At 48.2% G+C, this 22,464-nt stretch overlaps 1 pseudogene; it reads left to right on the top strand.

The window, feature by feature from the left end:
* The window catches only part of LOC141212366 (uncharacterized), a 288,826-nt pseudogene extending 275,395 nt beyond the window's left edge, over positions 1-13,431 (top strand).
* Positions 13,432-22,464: the final 9,033 nt, after the last annotated feature.

Here is a 22,464-nt window from a genome sequence, read left to right as displayed (position 1 = left end):
GGTGAAGAGCGGAGAGGTGACTGCTGGGACATTATACAGGACGGCACTGGAGGATTCTGGGTGATGAGCGGAGAGGTGACTGCTGGGACATTACACAGGACAGCACTGGAGGATTCTGGGTGATGACCGGAGAGGTGACTGCTGGGAAATTATACAGGACGGCACTGGAGGATTCTGGGTGATGATCGGAGAGGTGACTGCTGGGAAATTATACAGGACGGCACTGGAGGATTCTGGGTGATGAGCGGAGAGGTGACTGCTGGGACATTATACAGGACGGCACTGGAGGATTCTGGGTGATGAGCGGAGAGGTGACTGCTGGGACATTATACAGGACAGCACTGGAGGATTCTGGGTGATGACTGGAGAGGTGACTGCTGGGACATTATACAGGACAGCACTGGAGGATTCTGGGTGATGATCGGAGAGGTGACTGCTGGGAAATTATACAGGACGGCACTGGAGGATTCTGGGTGATGATCGGAGAGGTGACTGCTGGGAAATTATACAGGACGGCACTGGAGGATTCTGGGTGATGAGCGGAGAGGTGACTGCTGGGACATTATACAGGACAGCACTGGAGGATTCTGGGTGATGAGCGGAGAGGTGACTGCTGGGACATTATACAGGGCAGCACTGGAGGATTCTGGGTGATGGCGGTGTCGTTGTTGTCAGGTTCCTATAAGGTGTCAGGACGTCGCTGTCTATCTCTCCATGGAGGAGTGGGAGTATCTAGAAGGACACCAGGATCGGTACCAGGAGGTGATGATGGAGGAGCTCCGGCCTCTGACATCACCAGGTGAGAGGAGACTCTTGTTGGCTCCGGTGGATGTGATGACGTCTCTCGGCCTCGTCCTATAATAGATGATTTTTCTCCAGACTTGCTCTGGTTTTCTCTACATTTTCTCACAGCTTTCATTCCCTGATTCTTCTCTTCTGATCTGTGAGTCGCGGTTTCTCCGCTGTCGTCTTCATCAGTCTTGAGTCTTCGTCCTCGGCGGCTTCTTTCAGAATCTTTCTCCTTCCTTAGAGCATCGGTCACATTTTGTCTGCAGATTTACCAATGGAATTTTTCATAAAGTCCCACATTCAATATAACAGTGGATCGTCCTTTGCTTTCCTTATGAGGAGGTCAGAGTTCTCGTTAAGTTCTTTCAGAGCTCGTTGCTCTGATATCATTAGATTATGATATTTCTGTCCTTGAAATTTTGTGTTCCTTTTTAATGTAAGTAGTTCATCTTCAATCATTTCCTAGAAAACATCCAAGACTGGTGGACGAGACTTGACCGGATAGTAATGGAGATTTTTTTTACAACAAACGATTGAAAGTAACTGTCCGTTGTGTTGAATCGCTGGAGTTTTATGATCAAGAAGTGAACCCTGTTCATCAAAAGTTCCAGTTCTATTGGGAACATCATCATGAGAAACTTCTTGTAACGAGTTCTCCATGTTCTCATTCTGTTCATTGACCATGAAATGACAACGCAAAGTGAAAGTTCTCACAAATTTATTCACATCTAATAAAGTTCTATAAACGTCAAACTCAATTGTCGGGGAGAAGGTTAAGCCTTTGGATAGAACTGTAACTTCAGCCTCTGATAATTACTGTCACTAAAGAGATGAAGCGTTTTCTTCAAAGGCCTAAAAATATATCTTTATTATTAACAAATAAAAAAAAACCATATAGAGGAATACCATATGTATTCATATACAAATACAATATATACAAAAAGTGAGGTACAAGTTCAGGAAGAACAATGGTGGTATACCTGGATATAACACTTGGTGTACTGCACTGCTACATCTAAGGCCCAGACCAAAGGTGAAATTATCCTATTAAGTAAATACGAAATATGGGTCCAATTATATGTTAGAGAGTATACTCATGCGTAAAGGTCCATAGCATACATCACATAAGTAATATATAATATCAGTTATTTATATCATTAAAATGAAAAAGTTACTGACTAGAGAAACACTATCACAAGTAAGCATTATACCTCATAGACATAAAGGATATAGTAATAAACATATAAAGTGATAGGTTCAGTCAGTATGCTGGGCAAAGGTGATACAAATAAGCATCAACAGACCAAGTGCAATAGGACACAATAGATAGACATAATGGTAATGTTACCAGCAGTGCAGGAAACCAGGGACCCAACCAGCAAAGGCTAAACAGACAGCTGCCGGCTGATATTAATAGCCTGGGAATTGGATATTGTCCCCCTCCCAGTGCAAGAACACCAGCACTCAGCTGCCCAAGAATTGGCGCATCCATAAGATGCACCATTTCTGGCGCCTAGCCTCGGCTCTTTCCACTTGCCCTGGTGCGGTGGCGTGTGGGGTAATACTATTGGGGTTGATGTTAGCTTTGTAATGTTTGCTGGCATTGAGCCCAGGGGTTAGTAATGGAGAGGCGTCTATAAGGCACCCCTATTACTAACCCCGTAAGTTTAGTTAAAAAAACACACACAAAGCAAAGTCCTTTAATTGAAATGAACACTTCCAGACCCTCTTTTACCCTTTATAAAGATCAAATTAAAATACAAAATAATCCTCACCTGTCCGCAGATAATCCTTATGTGATGCTGTCCCAGCAAAAATCCCCAGCCGTGCTACATCTTGATTGTTTGATGTGACCGCTCAGCAAGCCAGTAGCGTGAGAATGCTCCTGCAGTGTCTAGCGCTGCTCTGACTAAGGTCACCGGAGTTCATAGCCGATGAGCTCTGGTCACCTTACTGACGTCACTGCTCGCTGCACTGACCAGTGTGTCCTGGCTGGCATGCTGAGCCATCGCTCAACACACCATACAGATGTAGCAGAGCTGGACTTCGTCACGGGACATCATCAGTATGGATTATCTGCCGACAGTTCAGGATGACTTTCTTTTTTTTTTATTTTTCTTTGGATATTATTAAATGGGTAAAAGGGTCGGGAAGTGTTTTGTTCAAATAAAGGACTTTGCTCTGTGTGTGTGTTTTTTACTTAAACTGATGGAGGTTAGTAATGTGGGTGTCTTGTAGACGCCTCTCCATTACTAACCTTGGGCTTGAGATCAGCTGACATTACAAAGCTGACATCAACCCCAATATTATTACCCCATTTGCCACTGCACCAGGGAAAGTGGGAAGAGCCGAGGCTAATGGATGCGCCATTTTTTGGGCGGCTGCAGGCTGATGTTATTAGTTTGGGAGGGGGTACAATATGCATGGCCCCTTCCTAGGCTATTAATACCAGCCTGCAGCTGTCTGCCTAGCCTTTTCTGGTTATTAAAAATAGAAGGGGCCCCCACATCATTTTTTTGGGAGGGGGTCACCCCTTGTTAATAACCAGTAAAGGCTACGCAGATGTTAATATTAATCCCCTGGGAAGATCTATGTTAATTAATGTTTATTACCCGCTTCCCAGACTATAAGCATCAGCTGTCCGCTTTCCCCCTTTGCTTTTTTTACTTTAAATTCTTTAATTATTAGCTAAATCCATGTACAGCAGCTCCACACGCCCTGCACTGATGATATATCTCACTGACTCATTTCTATCTTTCTAGATCTATAAAAAATGTTTTATTAGTTAGAAAATTAGCCTGAAATGTCAGAGAATGACCGTCTGTAAAAGCTGCTGTTATAAACGCGTTTGATACGGATGTCATACAGATGCGAGACAGGTGAGAGAAGTCGCATCGTACTCGCAAGACAATCATCCTACTGTTCAGGAAGATCCGACCAATTTTATTTCAGCCGATGAGTGCGATCCCTTAAATGCGACATGTTAGTAACGGCTGATTGACGTCAAACTGGCCATAGATATAAGTATTGGGGAGCAGGACTGCAGACTTAAAATGCAAAAGGGGGAGAAAGGAGGAAACTTAAAATTGGTTTTGTAAATTTTGTTTGAAAAATAAGAAATTGCTGATTAAACTTTTACCAAAAATAATAAATATGATGTGAAGTAGACATGTGGTAAATGTTAGTTATACCATACACAATAGTTAATACATATCTGGTTAAAAGGCATAAAAATTAAAAGTCCAACATTTTTTTTGAAAAATTTTCGATATTTTCATAAATAAACGCAAAAAAAAGCCAAATCCTAAATTTACCACTAACATGAAGCACAATGTGTCACGAAAAAACAGTTTCAGAATCAGCGGGATCCGTTGAAGCTCCAGAGTTATTACCTCCATAAAGTGACAGAGGTCAGAACTGTAAAACATTGGCCCGGTCAGGAAGGTGAAAACAGACTGGGGAGTGACGGGGTTAAAGGGATGTTTGTCCTGAAGAATATGTATTATGGAGCTTTTCTGTGGAGTCTGACCAGACAATCTCTCCTTGGCTCCCCGTGTGCATCAGTAAGCGCCCATGACCCCGGTGCCTGCTCTCTAGTTGTCCTTTCTACACATTGATAGGCACTAACCGCTGCGTACCGGGTGCTCCCCACAACACCGTCCTTCCCGGCGCTGTGACTTCATCCGTCAGCCGTACATGTGCCCTTTTTTCCTCCTTCAGAGACAAACGCAGAACTTTCCGCGCACTTGCTGCCTATTTTAGTGTTTATATCGAGGCGGATGTTGAGAGTTATCTCTATTTAAAGAAGAATAAGAAAGCGGTAACTCGTCTTTTAATAGAACGGAAGGTTCTCTCCTCTTAGTGATCCCAGAGGATCCTGTCCAGGAGGGAGGCCGTGTCCTCATGATGACATCATGAGATCTCAAAATACAATCACTGGTAAATGGTCACCGTCCTTCCCCCAATCTACATAACGGTAAATTAGGACAGAAGAAACCGATGGATAGAAATGTGGAGCTTTCTCCAGCTCCTCTGTGGTTCCATCCCTGGAAACGAAACTTGGAGAAGTTGTGTTTCTTAGTACGGCTCCTTCATCTGACTGACGAGGGTCTTCTCTGTCCCTCTCCTCAGGGTCCTCATCCTCCGGGTGCAGAGCAGAGAGCATTAGGCTTTGGCCTCGCTGATTATCACTTCATACTTGAGGCCACAATGTGCTGGGTCCTTGGTACCGGTGGTGAGGACCACAACAATGTAATTTATTCCCTGATACATAAACATAGAATTACTGGTACTGAGAGACGAGTCTCATATATAGACAGATACACGGCAGGTCATGTATTCAGTCTCTATGTCTCCACAGATGGATCCAGGAGGAGAAATCCACCAGAGAGATGTCCCCGTCCTCTGTATTCACAGGACTGTCCAGAGGAGAATCACAACATCCCGGAGGATCATCAGGTAGATGACACTGAAGTCCCCACAACATCGGACCATGAAGTGATGGGACCTGAGCTCATCTTACATTTTTATTTTTAGGGTGAAGATCTGGTTGATATTAAGGTTGAGGTTATACATGGAGCACAAGAGGCGATCGCAATATGGGCCGATCAGCAGGGTGAGGAGGGAGACTGTCATGTCTGTTCTGTGGTCACCTTCTACTACTGCCATAATTTCATCATAACATGTGTGGTAGATCGCTCACACGGAGGTAGACACAGGTACACTGTTTCTTTAAAAACTTCTCGTTGGTTTATTAAAATGCAGCATAAACCAACACTGAGTCCATAAAAGAAATCACGGCCCTTTGGCCAAAAAGTTCTCGTTGGTTTATTAAAATGCAGCATAAACCAACACTGAGTCCATAAAAGAAATCACGGCCCTTTGGCCAAAACAGGAAACAAAGCAAAATGGTAACACAAAAGCACAGTCTTTGTGATAGCAGGGATCCACCTGCTGAGAGTTCAGCAACTCCACTTGGTTCAGGAAAAACAAACACAAGATCCTCTCTGGAGCTAGCTTCTCCAGACACTGAACACTGAATGCCTCAGTAGGACTTGTATTTAAATCAAAGACCACACTCTGAGATGGAGATATGGTGAATGACCTCCCACCCTTCACAATGATCATTCACAAAAAACACTCCCTTTTAACATGGAAGTTTAACCTCTTTAAGCAAATAACATGTTGGAGCAAATTTCATGGTTTCAATTCACAGAAGCTAATAGCCTCCATGAAATATATCTTCCCTCTATCACTTTACCAGTGACTTTGCCACACATGACACAATCTATTCCGTCACTGTGTGTTTCCTACAGATGGATTCAGGAGGAGAATTCCACCAGAGAGATGTCCCTGTACTCTGTATCCCCAGGACTGTCCAGAGGAGAATCACAACATCCCGGAGGATCATCAGGTAGACTGTGCTGAGCCCTGTACTGAATCTGTATATAGGGGACATTTCTGATTGAGGTCATAGATGTCACAGATTTTGGTGGTTTCTTGTATTGTGCTGATTGTTACATCTGATATATCAGGAGGAAGATCCAACTAAGAATAAAGTGAATGACGAGACAGAAGAAGAAGCGATGACGGGGGGGGATCAGCCGTCTGTGAGTGACGGGAAGGAGGAGATTCCGGTAGATGTTTCCACAGGTATGTAATAATGACCGGTGTGTGATGGTGATGATGATGACCGGCGTGTGATGATGATGATGACCGGTGTGTGATATTGTATGAAGTCTCCGGTGCAGTGAAGCTTTATCCGTTGTCGACATCACAGCAGAAGCGTCCGGTGATGGCGCGGCTGCTCCTGTAGAGTCCGGCTGTGCAGTGATGAATACCGGGGCCGCCTTCACACCTCTTCTTAATGATTTAGGAAGCACATATTAGTTTTCCTTTACCTTCTATAATATTCTTTCCATCCTTTACGTCCATATTTTCCTTACACAAGTCCGTGCTGCCATATAAATGACTGAGCTTGTGCTCCAGGTTATGAATCTCCCTGTCCTATGGATCTCGGTGATGTAGCAGCCACTGCCTGGTGCTGACGAGTGACGACACATGTCACATGTAGAGTCGTCCTACCTGTCGCCTCTGTTTGCCTCCCACTGCCTCCTACATTGAGGCCGGCGTTCTGGTCCCTCCTCATCCAGGCCGACCGCCCGGTGGCATGAAGACCCCTATGGTAAGTCAGTAAGTGCCATGCTATGGAGGTGTGGGTCAGACATACTGCTGTCGTCCCTCTGCCACTATGGAGGCCATCTTGGATGTAGGAGGACCAGAACACAGGTCTTAGTCAGAGACAAGCGGAGGACACCAGGTAGGTGACAGTACATGACAGATGTTTAGTCCTCTGTGCCGGGTGGAGAATTGCTTCATCATAAAAGGGATTAGGAGCTCGTATCTACAAACAGCTGCGATGGCCGCATCTAGAGTTGTCGTTATCTTACATCATGTCGGTTTTTGAGATCTAGTTCAACCAACGTATAAACATGGAGACTAAATACTACCCAGAGGGGGCGCCCTTCACCATGCACTGATTATATCTCCTGTCAGCGTGTCATTTATGGTGAATCTTGTAATATGGAGAGATTCACTATATGGAGAATAGTATTGGGCCACCTGCATTAATGACTGCATTCTGGCTTCTCCTTCAGGCCCTGTTGTCCCCCCCGGTGTATAACATCCAGCCCTGTCCCACCCCCCAGTATATAACATGTGGCTCCTCGGTATGTATTGGTTACAATTTCAACTGCTGGGTATATAGATCCTGGGGGGCATACTCAGGGGGTGATATGTGCAGGACAGGCTAGATGTTATACAGGGGTTATATTCACAATAACCAGGGTGTACTTTATTATAAGAGCACATTGTGATTTTGGGAACGTCCCTTTAGAAGAATCTTCACTCTCGGTCTCTCCAGACAAACAAGATGTCGTCTAGGAATCGTCCCCCCATCTGAGCCTCTAACGTGAATAAATAATTCTCTTTCCAACAGTAAAATACATAAATTACCAAAAGAAGGTGAGAAGACGTCCTCATCCAGGTTCCGAAAGTTTTAAGTTTTTTTTTACCAATAAATTGGATGAAATTCTTTTTCCGACAAGAATTGTTACCAAAGAAAGAAACTGCTGCTCAGATTCCCGAACGTTCCTCCGACATTTATGAATGACATGATAACCGGGTGTCACCGTTCTCCATACATGTGTCCCCACACTTCTCACACTCAGCGCTGATTGGACAATGTAGGGGAACAATGGTAACGCCCAGTTGTCAGTATTTCCTTACATTTATAGGGTGAATAGCAGAAGAACTGCACAGCTTAGTGACCAATAACATTATGACTCCGGAAATGAGAGGACGAGAAAGTAAAAAAATTTATAAAATAATGTATCTGTAAGGCCGATAATGGGGGAAATGATTTACAGATAAAATGACCAAACAACTTACAATCCTAGAATGTTCTGGTTGGAGGGGACCATCTCCAGGGTCCCCGTATCCAGCCCCCTGCTCAATGCAGGACTCACCATCTCAGACAGATGTCTGTCCGGCCTCTGTTGGATTGTTTCTTCCATTCTTGATGGTTTATTTCTCATTACTGACCTCGCTGTATGAGGAGCTTTTTTGTGGGGGATGAGTTGTATTTCTCATCTTGTTACTTTATCATCTTTATTCTGCTGTTATTTTTTAGAATTTTTCTCTCTTCATGAGCTGCACAAGTTGAGTGATAAAACGACCGTCCACTCTGAGACTGAGAAGTGACTATACGGTTATCATATATAGACTCCCTTCCTTGTGTCCTCCATCTGCCTCCTGTAACGGTGAACCGATGGAGAAAACCTGGCAGTTCCTAATAATAAGGCGCTTACACACAGTCTCCATAAAGCCGGTCCCAGAGGTTTCCCGGCTTCTATCTTTTCACCACTGTACAGTGATCTGGAGTTACAGCACAGACACCGGGGCTGCTCCACATAGTAGTGCTGGCTGGTAGAGCGAGCTGGCAGAAGAAGGTCGACATGTCAGATCTGACCCAAAGATGGCAGGTGCTAGACAATCAAGAAGCGGGACGAGGTCAGAATCAGGAAGACGAGTAAGAATGGTCCTGTAGATGGAGGCCTAAGTCATCCCGGGGTATTATGGAAGCCAGACAAGGTTACCAGAGACAAACAGGAGCAATGAACCCAGGTGCAGAATACATCTGTAACTGGTGACGCCTCGCAGACTGCTGGGAGATTACTAGGATGTGGTGCTGCCCCATAGGTCACAGCACAGGAAAGGCAATGGAGGGTGGGGTAGACGTATTACTGCACTCCCCATACCACTGCACTGGCCGTCCTGGAAGCCGGGGGAAGAGACCACCGATCTGAGGGGGCAGCGGAGGGCAGAGGACCCCATAGGGGACTGTACAGGGAAATGTGTAGTGTTCAGTCCCGGGGTGGAGGGTCTCTGTAACTGCAGTAATACAACTAATCCAAGCCAATAACAATATATTTATTTCATTTTCTTTTAGGACTTTTCTACAATAAATACTTTGTTTCTTTTCAGACATTTTTGTGTTGCCAAATCCTGGCGGCCATAAACCATAAGCGATGTATTGTTACATGGTGACAGTATTCCTCATTGTCCCCATATAATATACACAACGTCCTGATCAGTCTTTATTACACAAGAATAAGAGGAATAAACTTCATGAATTGTAAGAATAGACGAGATGGAAATGGGAAACTTTCTCCCCGGAGTCTCCACAGAAATCTGCGTATTTCTTCTTCCGTCTCAGGATTCTCGGTTCCGGGGTAAAATCTCTATTCAGTTAGGAAACATTGTTCCATCACTGAGATCGGAGGTGACGGCCGCTCCTGATAAGAATCTGTGTAGGGGGAGGGGAGAGGAGGGCGGGGCTAGAGGCCGAGCTCCTCCCATCTACATGGACTCTGACCAGTAGTGACTGTCCTCTCCTATCTCAGTAATGGGACGCGTACACCCGGCGTCAGAGGCTCAATGCAGTGAGGAGGAGAAGCCGCGCGCATGCGGTAGGTTTGTCATGTTCTCAAGCCCCCAAAGCCGTGATGACATGCTAAGTGGGGCGACTATTCTGGGGTCACGAACGCCTCATCGACAAGTCAAAGGCCTCATTTACATATCATAAACTTTAGAAATACAATACTTTTTCTAAAGATCTGTTTGTGTGTTTAATGTAATAGAGATGTTAGGCGGAGAGTTTATATCTGCAGACACAGCTGCTGCGGGTTCTGGGGGCACAGGGAACGGACAGTTTCCCTTTAAACATAATTTTTAAGGACATATATTTAGTGTTTTGGGCAGGGGCGGATGTATCACATGTGCAGTAGGTTCAGCTGCATATAGACCAAGTAATGTAGGGAGGCTCCAGGGGGTAAGGATGATCCATGGTGTAGGGAGGCTCCAGGTGATAAGGAGGATCCGTGGTGTAGGGAGGCTCCAGGGGATAAGGAGGATCCATGGTGTAGGGAGGCTCCAGGGGATAAGGAGGATCCGTGGTGTAGGCAGGCTCCAGGGGATAAGGAGGCTCTGTGGTGTAGGGGGGCTCCAGGGGATAAGGAGGCTCTGTGGTGTAGGGAGGCTCCAGGGGATGAGGAGGATCCATGGTGTAGGGAGGCTCCAGGGGATAAGGAGGATCCGTGGTGTAGGGAGGCTCCAGGGGATAAGGAGGATCCGTGGTGTAGGGAGGCTCCAGGGGATAAGCAGGCTCTGTGGTGTAAGGAGGCTCCAGGGGATAAGCAGGCTCTGTGGTGTAGGGAGGCTCCAGGGGATAAGCAGGCTCTGTGGTGTAGGGAGGCTCCAGGGGATAAGGAGGATCCGTGGTGTAGGGAGGCTCCAGGGGATAAGGAGGATCCGTGGTGTAGGGAGGCTCCAGGGGATGATGAGGATCCGTGGTGTAGGGAGGCTCCAGGGGATAAGGAGGATCCGTGGTGTAGGGAGGCTCCAGGGGATAAGGAGGATCCGTGGTGTAGGGAGACTCCAGGGGATAAGGAGCATCCGTGGTGTAGGGAGGCTCCAGGGGATAAGTATGCTCTGTGGTGTAGGGAGGCTCCAGGGGATAAGCAGGCTCTGTGGTGTAGGGAGGCTCCGGGGGATGAGGAGGATCCGTGGTGTATGGAGGCTCCAGGGGGTAAGGAGGATCCATGGTGTAGGGAGTCTCCAGGGGATAAGGAGGATCCGTGGTGTAGGGAGGCTCCAGGGGATAAGGAGGATCCGTGGTGTAGGGAGGCTCCAGGGGATAAGGAGGATCCGTGGTGTAGGGAGGCTCCAGGGGATGATGAGGATCCGTGGTGTAGGGGCTCCAGGTGGTAAGGAGGATCCGTGGTGTAGGGAGGCTCCAGGGGATAAGAGGCTCCGTGGTGTAGGGTGGTTAATGGAATAAGGAGGCTCCAGAGGAGACATGGAGGCACATTTGCACTACAGGTTGCTCACATACTGGAATCGTTCCGCTTTCTACCACTGTAGATTTTTCTTCTCAGACATTGGAAGAAGGACTCCCCTGGGTCCGGTAATTAGGATTTAACCCTGTAATATGACTTCGGTGCTATTTCATTCTTATAAGGGTTCGTATCATGTCCTTAGTAGGGTTGAGCGAGTATGTTCTGTCCAAGTATGCTCGGGCCGAGCTCCGAGTATTTACAGCTGCTCGGTGATAAGGTTAGATCGCTCCCGGGTGCATGATTTGCAACTGTTTGACAGTTTTATTACATGTGAGGAATGTGTAAGAAATAGACATTTCTCCCATGTAATAAAGCTGTCAAACAGTCGCAAATCATGCACACGGGAGGGATTCAACCATATCACCGAGCAGCTATAAATACTCGGTGCTCGGCCCGAGCATACTCGGCGAAAGGGTTGATAGAACATACTCGCTCAACACTAGTCCTTAGGCATAGTGTGGACATGATTACGGCGGCCACCTTTATGAGGCCCACCTTTATGATTAGTCGATCTCATTTGCATGCGGTAATGTAAGATTAAAATCAATTTTTAATTGTGTGGACACTTTTCTACACTAAGAGCATGATGGGAAGCTTGAGAGAGTGAAATGGCACTGGTGGTACATTAAGGGGGTAAATCCTGATGACAGGTTCCCTTTAAGAACTGTCTATTTGCCGTCTAATCTCTGCCACCCCTGACTTGTGCCAATATCACCAGATTATAAGTGTTATTCACTTTATCTGTCATTGTGTTAATGTTATGACATGTAGTTGTCCTCCTTATTACCGGTATTTTCACTGACGAGGGTCTTCATTGTGAGATCCAGAAAATAAATGTGTAAATCTCTTTGGATATGATTTTTTTAACAACACAAATCTATCTTTCATTCTTATAGGAAATCCTTGTGAGAATAAAGGTTTATCACTAAATTGTAAAAAAGAAGATATCAGGAAGCACTCTAATGGAGAAAACCTCATCACCCTTCCTGCACCTCCTGGACTTCACAGCACTTCACTTTCTTATAATCCTCCTGATCATGAGGAATCATCTCCTGAGCAATCTCACATTATTACCAAAAGTCCAGGTGACACAGTGGATACAAGATTTCAGTGTGACAAGCAACTTACTAAAAGCTCAGCTCAGACACAAAGAAAACACAAAGGAGAAAAGCCATACTCCTGTTCAGAATGTGGGAAATGCTTTACATATAAAACAAAACTTGTTATACATCAGAGAAGTCACACAGGAGAGAAGCCATTTTCATGTTCAGAATGTGGGAAGGCCTTCACAAGTAAATTAAGTCTTGTGTTGCACAAGAGAAGTCACACTGGGAAGAAGCCGTATTCATGTTCAGAATGTGGGAAATGCTTTACAGATAAATCAAGATTCATTATACATCAGAGAATTCACACAGGAGAGAAGCCATTTTCATGTTCAGTATGTGGGAAATGCTTTAATGATAAAAGGACTCTTAATAAACATCAGAAAACTCACACAGGAGAGAAGCCATATTTATGTTCAGAATGTGGGAAATGCTTTGGATATAAAGGGAGTCTTATTAGACATCAGACATTTCACACAGGAGAGAAGCCGTATTTATGTTCAGAATGTGGGAAATGCTTTCCAGCTAAATCAAGATTTATTATACATCAGAGAATTCACACAGGAGAGAAGCCATTTTCATGTTCAGAATGTGGGAAATGCTTTACAGATAAATCAAAATGTGTTACACATGAGAGAATTCACATGGTAGAAAAGCCATTTTCATGTTCGGAATGTGGGAAGTCCTTCACAGATAAAGGGAGTCTTATTACACATCAGAGAATTCACACAGGTGAGAAGCCATATTCATGTTCAGAATGTGGGAAGTCCTTCACAGATAAAGGGAGTCTTAGAAAACATCAGAGAATTCACACAGGAGAGAAGCCGTATTCATGTTCAGAATGTGGAAAATGCTTTACAGAGAAATCAAAATGTGTTAGACATGAGAGAATTCATACAGGAATAAAGCCATTTTCATGTTTGGAATGTGGGAAGGCCTTCACAAGTAAATTAAGTCTTGTGATGCACGAGAGAAGTCACACTGGGGAGAAGCCGTATTCATGTTCACTATGTGGGAAATCTTTTGCAAATAAATCGTATCTTGTTAGACATGAGGGAAGTCATACAGGAAAGAAACTGTAATCATGTACACTGTGTGTTTTAAAATTTTTAATAAAATTGCTCAGAATAATGAGTACACTTCCTTTGATAAATAAGATTGTCATTAATATCTCACTGAATACCAGAACAATTTCTAAAATTTTCCTTTCCCCCATGACCAGTGCCACACGAGAGAGGGAATTCACCCAATAAGGACAGGAAGCGTACTGAATAAGAGGGCTGCACCTCTACCCCGCATCATTTTTGTGTCCTGTCCATGAGGGAACCTGAAGCTGAAGAATCAGGAGAGGAAAGTTAAAGGAGAAACTTACCCAGGCCTTGCCTGGAAGAAAGGCTCCTTGTATATAGTGCCGGTGTCGGGTCCTGGAAGCGCCACCGCTGGTCACTTGAGGGCTCATGTAGATGCGAGCACCGAAGTCCTTTTGGATGCCTGCTGGCCCCAACAATGTCCCAGGCTTGCGCATGTGCAGGACGCCCTGGGATTGGTGCGCCCTGATGAAGAGCATGCCAGAGACTTCTGACCTGAAGTGTTGGATTTCACTTCCAGGGGGTCTGGAGAAGGCATGCACAAGGGGGTGGGGGAGTTGCTGTGGCTGGTCCCTCTTTTAAAATCACGCCTGACTGCCTAAAGAGTGGGTTTGCTCTGGATCTCCTTCCCCACGTGATATGGAGGAACGTCAGTGCCAGGATCAGAGTTCACGCAGCAATGGCAGTCTCATGAGTTGCAGAAGTGACAGTACGACCAACCACGAATAATGGTGTGATTTGATCCAGCCTCTGAATCTGGTACGCTTATTAAACTCCAGAATGCTGACTGATCTTTGTGAAATTTCACCATGGTAATTAAGACCCTTTTTCTTGTCTCTAATTACTAGGAACGGCTTAAGAAATGTGGCACAAAAGAATAAGGAGTGAACCCTTTGTAGGGATAAGTTACCTGACTTGTGGCAGAAAAGACTCTGTGCAGATTGTATACAGAAAACCACATGTGAAGAATCCACTAACTTCATGGATTTGAGATCCGTGATCAGGACACAAGTTAAGAATTCCCTTGAGACCCTTATTCATAAAAAAAGGAATAGAAAGGGAAGGAAGGGGTCCAAAAAATTATCACCTGATTTAGATGAATCTATAAAGTCGGAAGGTGAATGTGGATTGGATTCTTGTTCCTTTTCATTCTTTAATGGCGATACAGGGGGTAGGCCATGCTTTCCTATAAAAGTCGCAGATAGGTTGATTAAGGCTGTGAGAGCTACCATGGGCATCTCAGATCCTAAGACCCCCAAATCCATACAAGAGTTCATGTTTTGTGGATTAGAGCAAAAAAAAGAGGCGCATATTTCTAATTAATGAAAAGATTCAGGCTCTCATTAAGAGAAAAAAATGAAGAGAAAGGGTTCACTACCATCATCTTCTTGTAATGGGTCTGGGAGGCGGAACCTCTGGGCTACTATACAAGGGGGCGGTCCTTGTAAGGGAGCGGGTGGCGACCAGGCAGGCAGTCACAGCAGGTGACCGGGACAGTCTCTAGAAGAACGGGCAGGAGGTCACGGCAAGTGACCGGGGCAGTCTCTGGATGAACGGGCAGATGGTCACGGCAAGTGACCGGGGCAGTCTCTGGGTGAACGGTTGGTACGACCTGTGGCGGCTGATGGTAGACGTGAGCTCCCAGGTGAGCAGGCGAGAGTCTCTGGATAAACGGGTGGTCACAGCATGTGACGGCGGAGCCTCCAGGAAGACCAACAGACAGGCGGCAGATGAGCGCTCCCAGGTGAGCGGGCAGGAGTCACTGGACAGGCAGGTGGTCACAGCACGTGACGGCAGAGCCTCCAGGTAGGCTAGCAGACAGGTAGCAGATGTGCGCTCCCAGGTGAGCGGGCAAGCTGGTCCATAGACAGACTGACAAGAGTTGGAAGGCAGACCGTCGGACCTCAGGCAAGCAGGCAGGTAGTTGATGTGCGCTCCCAGGTGAGCGGGCAAGCTGGTCCTTAGACAGACTGACAGGAGTAGTAAGGCAGACCGTCGGACCTCAGGCTAGCAGGCAGGTAGCAGGATATCAGGCAGGAATTAGACAGCAGACTGGCAGGAATCTGGCAGGTATCTGGCAGGTAACTGGCAACGGGACCTGAGGGCTGAAGCAGAGTAGTGAACAGTGCTACAACATTGCTCGGGCACCTCCATTTTGGAGGAGGTGCCTTTTATATGGGAGGTCCTCCGGCAATTGGCCGGGGACTCCTTAGGACGGCGCGCGCGGTCCCTTTAAGAGAGGGGGAGCGCGCGCGCCCTAAGCACACTGCCGGGGAAGGAGCGCGTGCCGGAAGCAGCGGGGAGAGCAGCGCTGGAGGACGCCGCGCCAGGAGCGGGGAGGTGAGAGGGACGGCGTCTCTGCCTAGAACGGGGCAGAGACGCCGATGCTACAGTACCCCCCCCTTTAGGCCCCCTCTTTTTTTGGCCAGAAAGAAATTTCTCAAGGAGAAGCGGGGCGTTGATGTTCTCCCTGGGTTCCCAAGTTCTCTCCTCAGGACCAAACCCCTTCCAATCTACCAGAAAAAAGGTTTTTCCTCTTACCCTCTTGGAGGCCAGAATACTCTCTACCTCAAAGATGTCATCAGTGGAAACCGGAGCAGGAGGGGCACCTGGATTTTTGGAAAAAAAGTTAAAGACAACGGGTTTGAGGAGAGATACGTGGAAGGAGTTGGGGATCCGTAGGGTGGCCGGGAGTTTTAATTTGTAGGCCACAGGGTTAATTTGCCTGAGGACTTCGAAGGGGCCGATGAATCGAGGACCCAACTTGTAGGAGGGTACTTTGAGCCGCACATGTTTGGATGAGAGCCAAACCTTGTCTCCCGGACGGAATTGGGGCGGATCCAGACGTCTCTTATCAGCATATCTCTTCATCCGCTCAGAGGAGAGAAGAAGAGCGGACCTGGTGCTCTCCCAAATAGTAGAAAATTCGCTGACAAGAGACTCCGCAGCAGGGTTGTCCACAGAAACGGAGACAGGAAGTAGAATCCGGGGATGTTGGCCACCGACTATAAAGAACGGGGATTTGGAAGAGGACTCGCTCTCATGGTTGTTATAAGAGAACTCGGCCCATGGTAGGAGATCCACCCAGTCCGAGTGGTGAGCATCAACGAAGTGCCGGAGGTAGCTGGACAAGATCTGATTGATCCGCTCCACTTGACCATTGGACTGAGGGTGGTAAGCGGAGGAGAAATCCAGGGTAATGTCCAGCAGCTTACATGTGGCTCTCCAGAAGCGAGAGGTGAACTGAACACCACGATCCGACACGATGTGGAGGGGCAGACCATGGAGACGGAAGATGTGGCGGATAAAGTCTTTAGCCAGCTCGGGTGCAGACGGAAGACCAGGCAGGGGAATGAAGTGGGCCATCTTAGAAAAACGGTCAGCGACAACCCAAATGACAGTGCAACCGGCAGAAACTGGAAGGTCGGTGATAAAGTCCATAGCGATGTGTTGCCAAGGAGCAGCAGGTACGGGAAGGGGCAGGAGATGGCCGGCAGGTAGATGTCGGGGAACTTTGTTACGGGCACAGGATGAACAGGCCGCGACGAAGTCTACCACGTCCTTACGCAGGGTAGGCCACCAGTAATGCCGGGTAATAAGTTGGAAGGTCTTCTTTTGGCCAGCATGGCCAGCTAGTTTAGAAGAATGTCCCCAGCGAAGAACCCTCTCCCGATCTGGCACAGCTACGAACGTCTTACCGGGTGGAAGACGAGTCAGATCCAAGGGGGCCACATTCATCACCTTGGAGGAGTCGATGATGTGCGTAGGTTCCTCCTCTTGATCGGAGGACAGGAAGGACCGGGACAAGGCATCAGCTTTGACGTTCTTGTCCGCCGGACGGAAATGAAGAATGAAGTCGAAGCGGGCAAAAAACAACGACCACCGGGCCTGGCGAGAATTGAGTCTCTGGGCATTTTGGAGATATGCCAGGTTTTTGTGATCCGTGTAGATAATTACCGGGTAGAGAGCCCCTTCAAGCAGATAGCGCCACTCTCCCAGTGCCAATTTGATGGCTAGCAATTCCCGGTCTCCAATGGAGTAGTTGCGCTCCGACGAGGAGAAGATTTTGGAGAAGAAGCCGCACGTTACCATTCTCCCAGTAGAAGACTTCTGGGTGAGCACCGCTCCGGCTCCGGAAGAGGAGGCATCAACCTCCAGGTAGAATTGTTTATTACAGTCCGGACGGTGCAGGACGGGAGCAGAGGCGAAGGCTTTCTTTAGGGAAAGGAAGGCCTCCTCGGCTTCAGGCGACCATGTTCTGGGGTCAGCCCCCTTACGGGTAAGTGCAGATATGGGAGCAGTCCGAGACGAGAAGTGTGGGATGAAAAGACGATAATAATTAGCGAAGCCCAGGAATCGCTGTATCGCCTTCAAACCTTCAGGACGAGGCCATTTTAGAACGGAAGAGAGCTTCTCGGGATCCATTTGCAGACCTGTTTGGGAGATGACATAGCCCAAGAACGGAAGGGAGGTCTGATCGAAGAGGCACTTCTCGTATTTGGCGTAAAGGTGGTTCTGCCGAAGCCTAAGCAGGACCTGACGAACATCCCTCCGGTGTGTGGGGAGATCCGGAGAGAAGACCAAGATATCGTCCAGGTATACCACTACGCAGGAGTACAGGAGGTCACGGAAGATGTCGTTGACTAGTTCCTGAAAGACCGCGGGAGCATTACAGAGACCGAAGGGCATCACAAGGTACTCATAGTGACCGTCCCGGGTATTGAATGCCGTCTTCCACTCGTCTCCTTGACGGATACGGACCAGATTATACGCTCCTCGTAGATCCAGTTGGAGAAGATCCTGGCGCCCTTGAGACGGTCAAACAATTCGGAGATGAGTGGCAGGGGATATTTGTTTTTTACCGTGATGAGATTGAGTCCTCTGTAGTCAATACAGGGACGTAGCGAGCCGTCTTTCTTTTTGACAAAGAAGAATCCGGCTCCAGCCGGGGAGGTAGATTTTCGGATAAATCCCCTAGCCAGATTCTCTTCAATGTACTCAGACATGGCTCGGGTCTCGGCTGCAGACAACGGGTAGATACGCCCACGGGGAGGAGTGGTGCCAGGTACCAGGTCGATCGGGCAATCGTATTACCTATGGGGTGGCAACGTCTCAGCTTCCTTCTTACCGAAGACGTCCGCATAGGGCCAGTAGGGAGCCGGGAGACCAGGTAAGTTAGCTGGAGTAGGCTGAGGGCGAAGTGGACGGACCGGGACCAGGCAGGTCCTATGGCAATCAGGACCCCATCGGAGTACTTCACCGGACCGCCAGTTCAATATGGGTTCATGTGTCTGGAGCCAAGGTAGACCTAGCAACAGGGAGTGAGAAAGTCCGGACAGCACATGGAATGAGATCTCCTCAGAGTGCAGCATTCCCACCTGCAGGGTTATGGGTTCGGTGACGAGCAGGATGGTCTCCGAGAGAAGTCTTCCATCCACGGAGGCGACTGACAATGGTTCAGCCAGGGACTTGGTGGGAATATGGTATCTCTCTACCAGAGACTGGGAGATGAGGTTTCCAGCAGCTCCAGAATCCAGATGGGCGAGTTCAAAGAGACGGTTTTCTCCCCAAGCAATAGAGACCGGTAAGGTCAGAGACGGAGAGGGCTTACTTTTGTCTAGGACGACCTCTCCGAGTGGTCCTAGACACTGGCGTTTCCCGGCTTTTCCGGGCAGGAACGGATGAAGTGCTTCATACTGCCACAATAGAAACAGCTTCCCTCGGCTCGGCGAGATTCTTGGCGAGAACCGACCATCTTGGTCTGGTCAACCTGCATAGGCTCAGGAGAGTGTAGCTGAGGAGAGACGGAGGGAGTGACGGGTTTCTGAAAAGTAGGAGCTAGACTTGGAAACCTCCTCTCACGGGTGACCTCTTTGGCACGCTCCTGGAACCGCAGGTCAATCCGGGTGGCAAGAGTTATTAGGTCATCGAGAGTGGTAGGAATATCCCGACCGGCAAGTTCATCTTTTATATGGCCGGACAGACCCTCCCAGAAGACGGAAACCAGAGCGTCATTATCCCAGGCCAGCTCCGAGGCAAGGGTACGGAACCGTATGGCATATTGGCCCACGGTGAGACTTCCCTGACGGAGGCGTAGCAGAGATGATGCGGATGAGGTCTTCCGTCCGGGTTCGTCGAAGACTTTCCGGAAAGCCGTGAGAAAGGCAGGCAAGTCGGACACCAGGGGGTCTCCTCTCTCCCATAGAGGATTTAGCCAGGCCAGGGCCTCTCCAGTGAGATGGGACATGATGAAGGCAATTTTGGCCCTGTCGGAGTTAAACTGGTGAGACAGGAGTTCAAAGTGCAGGGTGCACTGATTTATGAAGCCCCGAGCCTGGGCGGAGTCGCCTCCGAAACGAGGAGGTGCAGAAAGCCGGGGTCCGGGGTAGGATACCATGTTATTAGTGGGCAGTGGAGCTGCCGGATTGCGAGTCATGGCACTGGCGGTGGTTGCAGGCAGAGCAGTCAGAGTGTCCAGGCGAGAATTGACATTCCGCAGGTGACCCAGGATGGACTCCTGTTGGGACCTCTGACGGGACAGTTCATGACACAGGTCCGAGAGCAAGGGAGCTTGGGGGCCACCGGGTTCCATGGCCCGAGCAAACTGTAACGGGTCTGGGAGGCGGAACCTCTGGGCTACTATACAAGGGGGCGGTCCTTGTAAGGGAGCGGGTGGCGACCAGGCAGGCAGTCACAGCAGGTGACCGGGACAGTCTCTAGAAGAACGGGCAGGAGGTCACGGCAAGTGACCGGGGCAGTCTCTGGATGAACGGGCAGATGGTCACGGCAAGTGACCGGGGCAGTCTCTGGGTGAACGGTTGGTACGACCTGTGGCGGCTGATGGTAGACGTGAGCTCCCAGGTGAGCAGGCGAGAGTCTCTGGATAAACGGGTGGTCACAGCATGTGACGGCGGAGCCTCCAGGAAGACCAACAGACAGGCGGCAGATGAGCGCTCCCAGGTGAGCGGGCAGGAGTCACTGGACAGGCAGGTGGTCACAGCACGTGACGGCAGAGCCTCCAGGTAGGCTAGCAGACAGGTAGCAGATGTGCGCTCCCAGGTGAGCGGGCAAGCTGGTCCATAGACAGACTGACAAGAGTTGGAAGGCAGACCGTCGGACCTCAGGCTAGCAGGCAGGTAGCAGGATATCAGGCAGGAATTAGACAGCAGACTGGCAGGAATCTGGCAGGTATCTGGCAGGTAACTGGCAACGGGACCTGAGGGCTGAAGCAGAGTAGTGAACAGTGCTACAACATTGCTCGGGCACCTCCATTTTGGAGGAGGTGCCTTTTATATGGGAGGTCCTCCGGCAATTGGCCGGGGACTCCTTAGGACGGCGCGCGCGGTCCCTTTAAGAGAGGGGGAGCGCACGCGCCCTAAGCACACTGCCAGGGAAGGAGCGCGTGCCGGAAGCAGCGGGGAGAGCAGCGCTGGAGGACGCCGCGCCAGGAGCGGGGAGGTGAGAGGGACGGCGTCTCTGCCTAGAACGGGGCAGAGACGCCGATGCTACACTTCTAAGAGAAGATGCCAAAACAAGACTCGTGGAATAAGATCCCAAAGATAGACGTAGCAGTGGCCAATTCATCCAGAAAATCTACCTTGCCTTTTGAGGATGTGGGTATTCTGAAAGACCATCTGGATAGAAAAGCAGATGGTTACTTAAGACACACCTGGGAGTCCTCGGTGGGTGCCCTGAAGCCAGCGGTCTCTACGACCTGTACAGCCAGATCTATGATTATCTGGTTGCAACAACTAGAAGGTCAACCGAAGGATAATGTCCCAAGGGAAAAGATCCTGGCTGATGCAGGGAGCAGCAGCTTTTATTGCAGATGCCTCAACAGACTCAGTGAGGCTGGCAGCCAGGTTAGCGGGCCTCTTTATTGCCACTCGTAGGGCGCTATGGGTAAAAAGTTGGCCTGGGGATGTCCAGTCAAAGACCAAACTGTGTTCAATCCCATGTGATGGGGGCTTTCTTTTTGGTCAAGTTCTGGATGACATCTTGGACAAAGCTGGAGATAAAAAGAAAGGATTCCCAAGTTTGTCTATCCCAGAATACATGAGTTCCTTTTGGAATAGAAGATACAGCCAGAAAATACCTCCTAGGGAATCAGGGAAAATAGGAAGTCAGAAGACTAAAAAAAAGGTTTCATGTTTGGGGGGTCGCCTTCAGGGGGAAGGAAGTCTTCCCAGTGATGTTATTCCCCCGGAAGGAGGAATGCTTTCCCTCTTCCTCCATGCGTACGAATAAAATTCATCCCATGTCTGGATTCTAGGGATAGTGGAAGCAGACCTAAAATTGGAATTCCAGACTATCCTTCCACCCCTGCGAACCTTCATGGTGACACGATCTCTGAAGGTCTTCCAAGCAATAGTTAGTCCTGGAGGCAGAGTTTTTGGTCCTCTTGGAGGTACCCATAGAAGAATAAGGAAAGGGATTATATTCCCCCCCTTTCTTGATAAAGAATCTGGATGGCACTTTCAGAACTATAGCTGACTGTAACGCGGGTGCCACGTGATGCCGACGCTGCGGGCCGCCCCGCCTATCATGACGCGGTATGCATCATCAAAGGTCCTCAAACCTATCGATCAGACTATGGACATCTGGTTTTTTACACACGTGGTGATTGGCGTGGGCACATTTAAAAGGGATCACATTGACACTGACACATACTCCCTGACGAAGGTTCGCCGAAACGCGCGTTGGGGTGGATGTACACCACCCGGCCGTTGGTACGCTCCTGGCTTCCTGTATCCAAAGTAGCTATATATTTTATCTTCATACGGAATCATGACTTATAAACTACCCTAGATGGATGGGAATATTAGAGCAGTGTTATGGATTGGAGCATATTTATTTAATCATCGATAATATTGTCGGGCCATAAGGGCTGGCTGTGTGATATGTCTGTTCTCTTTTCTGTACATGGTCATTGGTGTTTACTACTCCTTATGTAATCTAATTGACTTTTAACTAAGATATATTCAATAGAGATTTATATATTTTTTACATCTAAGTAATGTTTATGGG

The sequence above is a fragment of the Phyllobates terribilis genome, unplaced genomic scaffold, assembly GCF_046119375.1.
Source record: "Phyllobates terribilis strain yellow unplaced genomic scaffold, ASM4611937v1 Scaffold_171__1_contigs__length_4068163, whole genome shotgun sequence".
Lineage (NCBI taxonomy): Eukaryota > Metazoa > Chordata > Amphibia > Anura > Dendrobatidae > Phyllobates > Phyllobates terribilis.
Note: the sequence above shows the minus strand (reverse complement) of the source record. Positions and strands in the feature narration are given on the sequence as shown.